Source organism: Euphorbia lathyris, chromosome 7, assembly GCF_963576675.1.
Source record: "Euphorbia lathyris chromosome 7, ddEupLath1.1, whole genome shotgun sequence".
Lineage (NCBI taxonomy): Eukaryota > Viridiplantae > Streptophyta > Magnoliopsida > Malpighiales > Euphorbiaceae > Euphorbia > Euphorbia lathyris.
This window is the reverse complement of record NC_088916.1, coordinates 1,055,694-1,063,194: the sequence shown is the minus strand read 5'-3', so window position 1 is coordinate 1,063,194 and position 7,501 is coordinate 1,055,694.

The window sequence follows — 7,501 nt, the reverse complement described above, 5'->3', positions numbered from 1 at the left end:
TGAGGATAAAACAATCATAAGTATTATGTTCCCTTCAAGTATCTCAATAAATGGAGTGTTGCATCAAAATGATGAATACATGCTTCTACATATATTGAATTGATTTATTACTACAATAAATAATATTAGGTCTAGAAAAACCCAATTATAATTGACTGATGATGATTAGTCAATGCATTTTTGGATTATTTTATTCTTTCCCTAGTTTAGTCAACATAACTCCTGAAGGTAAAGGAGTTATAGAAATTTTAGCATCTTGCAATCATGCATCTTTCAACATGTCTATTATGTATTTGACTTATGATAATATCATTCCTTCGGTTGATCTAGCAATCTCAATTCCCAGAAAATAGTTTACAGAGCCAAAATCCTTTATGGAAAAAAGACAATGTATATGCACTTTAACCTCTTTAATAGAAGTGCCACAGGTAATTAGGATATCATCTACACATGTGATCAAAGCAATAAACTCAATTGTATCTTTCTTAATAAATATGAAATGATCATATGCTAATCTAAGAAAACCAAAACCTTCTAATTTAGTTGGCAGTTCACTATGCCATTACATGTCATCTTGTTTTAAGCCATATAGTGACTTAACAAGTCTTCAAACATGTCGTTGCTAAGATTTCTAATAACCTTATGGAGGAAATATAAATTCCCCATCTATGATTCCATGAATGTAGGAATTTTTCACATCAATTTGATGAACACTCCAGTTATACATTACATCAGTTCATAAAAAAGCATCACAGTGACTATTCTAGCAACAAGACTAAAAGACTCATGAAATTCTATACCTTATATTCGTTAAAGCCCTTGGCTACTAAATTGGATTTGAATCTATCAACTGGGACATTTGATTTATATTTGATGCAAAAAAAAAACCATTTGGATGCAATCGGTTTCTTCCCTTTTGGTAAGGTATTTACTATCCAAATATTGTTTCTATCTAATGCTTCCAATTCAGAATCCATTGCTTTTACCCATGTCGATTTGGTTGTAGCTTCCTAGTAACTCGTTGGTTCTTTTTTTGTAAGATATTAGAAATAAAAAAATCTATGTTCTGATGAAAATTGTGTAATAGAGACCATGATATATCCTGCATTAATAGAATTAGTAGTAGTATAATGAGTAGCAAAATCTCTCATCCAATATGTAGGATTATTCATTCTATTTGACCTGTGCAGAGATGAGTTAGTATTGGTCATAAGATGAGAATCTAAATGATCTTCTAGACATATAACCTATATATCAGCAAAATACAGTGAATTGGAAATTATGTTCTATGAATTTTGACTATCTAAAGACACTAAACTGGAAACTACATTTTATGAATGTTTACTGTCTGAAATTTCAAGAGTAGTAGGGTCCTTGTATGGAAATTTATCTTCAAAGAATTCAACATCTTGAGAAGTAACAATTTTGTGTTGTATTAATTCATAAACCTTATAGCCATTCTTTCCTACTGTGGAACCTAGAAAAATGCCTTTTTTATCTTTTGGTAGAATCTTTTAGTAATGTATGATTTTTATAAAAGCAAAGAATGTCGAATACATGGAAATTTGAGTAGTCCGGTTGTGTTCCATAGAACTTGAAATAGGGAAATTTCTAGCTTAATATTCTACTAGGAAGTACATTTACAATACCAACAAGACTGCCTCACCCTAAAAAATTATTAGCAGAGCATCATGTATTTAAATGGCCCTTGCAAATTCTAGAAAGTGTATGTGTTTACATTCTATTACCCCATTTTGATGAACAATATTATTTGTTCTAAACAATTCATCACAATGCTTATAAAACTGTCTACCATTATCACTTCTTATTGTCTTAATAGAAGCATCATATTTTGTTTGGATCATTAGCAGAAAAGTTTCAATTGTTTTAAAAACTTGTGTTTTATGTTGTAATAAAACAATCCAAGTCACACGAGTATAATCATCCACTATGGTAAGAAAATACTTAGCTCTAGAAATAGCAATTATATTATAAGGTCCCTAAACATCCAAGTGAAGCAACTGAAACCTCTACGTTGTTTTTATTTCACTTCTTATGAAAGAAAATCTATGCATTTTTTTCACAAGGACAAACTTCACAACTAGTAGAATTACATTGCAAATCAAAATCCTCTATATGACTTAAACAATCAAAAGAAGCATGACTTAAACGTAGATGTCATAGATCAACATTATCATGTGTGTGTTGTACTATTAAGGCCTTGTTGATATAACATTTATGGAATTTCTCAATGATTTTTGAAGATAAAGAAGTATGATATACAATCCATCTATCATCCATATCACCGGAATCATTTTACGTGTCTCATATTCCTGCAAGCAGCAACAATTATCATAAAGAAATTTGATCTCAGCTCTTGACTGTTTTATTGAGGGTAAATTTCAAATAAAATCATTATGGTTTCACTAATTTTCAGATAAAGGACTGTGGTTTACTTTGTGTCAAAACGATGATTGAGGTTTTCAACTTTAGCAAAATAAGGACTTTTTCGATTGATATTATTAAAATCACCATTGACGACTTCAAAAATAACATATTTTAAGAACTACTAATATTCTAAACAACTTTAATTCTTCAACTTTTTTATTTTGAGATTATTTAGATGATGTTTGGTAAAGAGAGAGAAAGTTAATGTTTAGAGAGAGAAAGTTCTAAAAAAGATGATTTTTGAAAATAAAAAATGTAGTTCCATAAAAAATATGACATTGAACAACTTTAATTCTTGAAAATTTTCATTTTCAGGTCGTTAAAGATGGTTTTAATAGCATTAATCCAAGTGTGAAACCTCAATCCTCGTTTTGACAAAAAGTAAACCACAGTCCTTTATCTAAAAATTAGTGAAACCACAGGGGTTTTATTTGAAATTTACCCTGTTATTAACTTCCCCAATGAGAGTAAATTGTACTAAAATCCAAGTACAACCAAGACATTCTAAAGCACTAAATCCTTATGTAGAACCACTAACCCATTGTGACTAACTGACTATAACGATCCATTAGGCTAAGTAACAGTTTAACTCTTTGTTACTTTTTTTTTTGGTAGGAATAGGAAAGGAAAAAACAAAACAAAGAACAATTAACCTGGGATTAGCCTAGGGAAGCTAACCCCAACCCTATCTTCTAAAAGAAGAGAAGAGAGAAAGGTGGGGGGGAACAGAAAGGGTAGTAACACATAACATCCCCTCATGGCCAGTCGTAGCCAAGCGATCCGCAACACGGTTCTGCTCTCTGAAAATGTGACTGAACTTTAAGATCTCAAAGGAAGAGCAAATCCTCTTAATAGCTTTGATAAGGTTGCGGCTATTAAGACCGATAGCATGATTCTCAGTAATCATTTTGATGGCCTCCATATTGTCAGACTCCACAGACAGCTTCTTAACGCCCAGGCTTTTAGCAAGCTTGATACCAGAGAGAATACCCCAGAGCTCCGCAGAGAAGGAAGAGCCCAACCCAAGATTCTGTGTGAACCTAGAGAGCCAGGCGCCCCCCGCATCTCTAAGAACACCTCCGGCAACAATCTTACCATTGATAAGGCATGAGCCATCCATATTTAATTTTACAACCCCCTCGCTCGGCCTGCTCCACCCCACGACATGGACATCACTATCCTGGGTAGACCTGGCAAGGGAATCCCCTTTAAGACTCTCAATAATAGTAGAGAGTTTTTTCGAGAAGAACTCAGCTAAGTTTGGAATAACAACAGTTTTATTACCAAAAATCTCCTCATTTCTCCACTTCCAGATTTGGTGACAGATGATAGCAAAGAGAATGTCCCCATGCTCCATGTAAGTCAGTAACTTCCCACTAATACCATCAGAGAACCAGTCATACTCATAGTGGGCCAGGAAGGAAGAGAGAATATGGTGAGGGAGAATTTTCTTCCAAACCTCTTTACTCTTAGAGCAATCCCTAAGAGCATGGCACAAAGATTCAACATGGCCACTACATCTACTGCAAGCTCCAGAGTCCGCCAAATGCCGTCTGTGCCTATCCGAATTAGTAAGCAACCTGTCCTTAACTCCCAGCCACAGGAAACTTCTAATACGGTAAGGGACTTTGAGGGCCCAAATGGATTTCCAAATATCTGAGGGAGGATCGGAACTGTTGAGGGTATAAGCTTGAAAGGCAGACTTGCAAGAATAAACTCCATTATTAGTCAGCGCCCAGCAATGCCTATCCATGTCCTCCTCTTGATTACTAACCTTCACTCCCCGAATTCTAAGGAGAGTCTCCAGGCTAAAGAAGGTATCAAACTTTGACCAGATCCAGTCCCCCTCAGAGTCCACTACATCTGCAATCCTCCAGTTATGGATGTCACTAGGAGGGGGGGAGCTACAAACATCAATTAACGGTTGATCCCCAATCCATTTTTTACTGTAAAAGCATTGAAGTCTGATCCTTAAATAAGAGAGTCTGCCATTACATTCTTCCCTTTCATAAACTTGTATATTTCTTGTACCATTTTTTCCATTTGCTTCATATTTCAAGTTTCTGTTTCATCATCTAAACCACTCATATCCTTGTCATTTCTTCTTGAAGTTCTATGATTCCATTATTAATTGCATATTCCCTAGCATTTGTTTTCTTTCCTTTGTTTTCTCATTCCTGGATCGAAGCTCCTTCCACCAATCTTGATACCCAATTGATAGCAAGTGAACCCTATCATATCAAGTAATAAAGTTCTTAAGAACAGCATCAATCCTACAGATACTAGTACTTAATGCCCTACTCGTACTCAAATTCAATATTATCTAAAGTATCAATTAAGTGAATTGTGTGTTTTTATAACTAATAAAGAAAATAATAAAGTAGCAAAGCGATTAAACAATTAATTTGTTAAATGTATGAACAAAAAGCAAGGATTTAGGATCCCCATACTAGCTCATGTGGATCAATAAGTGTATGTTGTGTGTATTAAAGCTAACTCGAGAAGGAGATTTTCCATTACAAAATAGTAACTCCGGCCAAGAACCACTAAATCTACTTTAAACACTCTTATTTGATACTTGGTTAGGAAAGATCCCTAATTGTGTTTGCATGTAATAGACTCTATGAAAATGGAGGTTGGGCTGTAACCTAGATCCGCATTATGCGATTAGGGAATATGATTAACTAAAACATTAAGTTGAATTGTTTACTTGGTTAAGTTTCACAATTCAACTTCTCTATCTAATTACTCGGTTAGGTTTCTTAGATAGAGGTAACCAATGGTTTAGTTAATTATCTAGTTAAAACTCTTAAAACACAACATAAACACTTATTTAAGATCTATACTTGTTAAACATAATTCACCACCATCCTAGCCTATATAGTGGTTTAGCTCATGTTTGAGCTAAGACATAGAGGCATTAATGGGATGTAATGTATATGATTTTATGCTCAACAAGTTTCGATTATCAATTCAAAGTTAGAATGGAAGAGAATGTAGATGAAGAGAAACTTGAATTGAATAAACCTAATTGAGAACAAAAGGTATAATAACAAACTGATGTCTAAGTACTATGGAACGAAACTATCAACTAAAACTGAAGTAAAAATGAATTGACAATCTGAAATAACATGAAAGTATGTAAAAGTATAAAAATCCTAAGATAAGTTCTGAAATACTAGGTAGAAGGTCCTATTTATAGGGATCAAAGATCCCTAAGAACCCTAAAACATCCCCTAACGAATCAGTAAGTCTTTTATCCTTCATGTCGAATTAGAGTTGCAGAAGCAAGATAATCTGAGTGTTTATGATTTTGGATTTGTCTGTAGCTCGTCGAGCAACTGTGTAAATACGCATTCTGTGAATTTGACTTAGCATCTCTTTATCGTCGGGTAACCATTCCACTGAGTAACTTTGTTCAGCTCACCGAGCAACTATCGCAAAAATCCCCAATTTCCTTCATTTAAGGCCTGAAACTACCTGAAATACATAAAATGACTCGAAAATAAGACAAAATTAGACTATAGAACCCTATCTAAAATGGTGATAACGCCAATCAACTTGAAATAATATTCCTTGGTATAGCCTTGAGTATTTCAGTGCTTACAAAACTTATCTTCTTTCCTTTTCCCTTATTTCCCACGATTGCACATTGTTTTTCCTGCCAAGATTGGCAATTTCAATATGTTGATCACTTGCTACTTCAATTTGTTTTTCAATATGCAAAATCATAAGGCAAGTTGTATTAATATCTTAAAATGGCTCCAGGAGAAGAATCTGGATCCTCACATGATCATAATGATCATTCAACCCCATCGAGATCTGAATCAACTTATCTTCTTTAGTTAGATCTACAAATCTTTGAAAAGCATTACAAGCACATCTCCTCACATCATCGCATTGACAACTAGCCCAATATCTCTCCAATTTATTGAAATAGATCATTAAAGAAAGATTACCTTGCCAAAACATACTAATCCCCCTCTTTATCTTGTAAAGCATAGGACCATAACTGCCCCCAAAATGTTTTTTTTCAATTCTTCCCATAGTTCTATAGCAGATGCAATGTAGAGAAAATCCCCTGCCACATCCTTGGAAATCATATTGGTTATCCAAGAAGATACATGAGAATCATTTTTCTTCCATCTTTGATGCTCTAGAGTTCCAAAAGCAAGTATCTCTTCATCATCAAGAACATAATGCAACTTTCCTTTTGCTATCAGCACACGAATCATAGCATTGTTCTTTGAATGATTCATACTCTAGTTATGTGTCTCAAAACTTTCTCTTTCACTTTCTTCAGTATCATTATCAGAATACTCATTATCTTAACAAATATGGCCTACTTGAGTTCTTCTTGATTTCTTGCCATTATAGATCAAAATTCACAATCAGAGTCTGCAACCTAGTTGCTCTAATACCATATGAAAGTTATAAAGAAACCTATTCAACAATAATATTGACTTCTCTTAATGAGTAAAAAGGAGTTTTACACCTATTTAGAACTAAGTACACGCAACAAAGAAGCAATAAGATCAATTATAAAAGGAAGGTGCCAATTCTTTACAAATTAACTAACAGAAACATGTGAGCTTGGCTGAGCTCGCATCTTCTAGTTGTAATCTGAAAGGAGGTGAAACTAACTGAAATTATATATACCAGCAGTTAGAATTCTGGTTAGATTGTTAAGTTAGTTATATATTGGTTCAATACAGTTGTAATATTCACTTGATCAAAGTGTGATTTCTTCTTCTCTATGTAATTTATTTCCTTCTCTATAAACTTATATAAAATAATATCAATTATTTTTATGATAAACTTAATCTTGTATTTTTGTTAACTAAATAAATCTAATTAAGAATTGACCACTTTTGTTTCATTAAAATTATGTTTTAATTATTGGTATCATTATGATTATGATCAAATTCTCTCATTAAAAACTCCATTACTTAATTAGAAGATAATTGAAGATAATTGAGACAACTAAAATATAATAATCAATTTCATTGTAATTTTCGAAAATCACACAAAATGTAGTTTTCCATCAATTCTC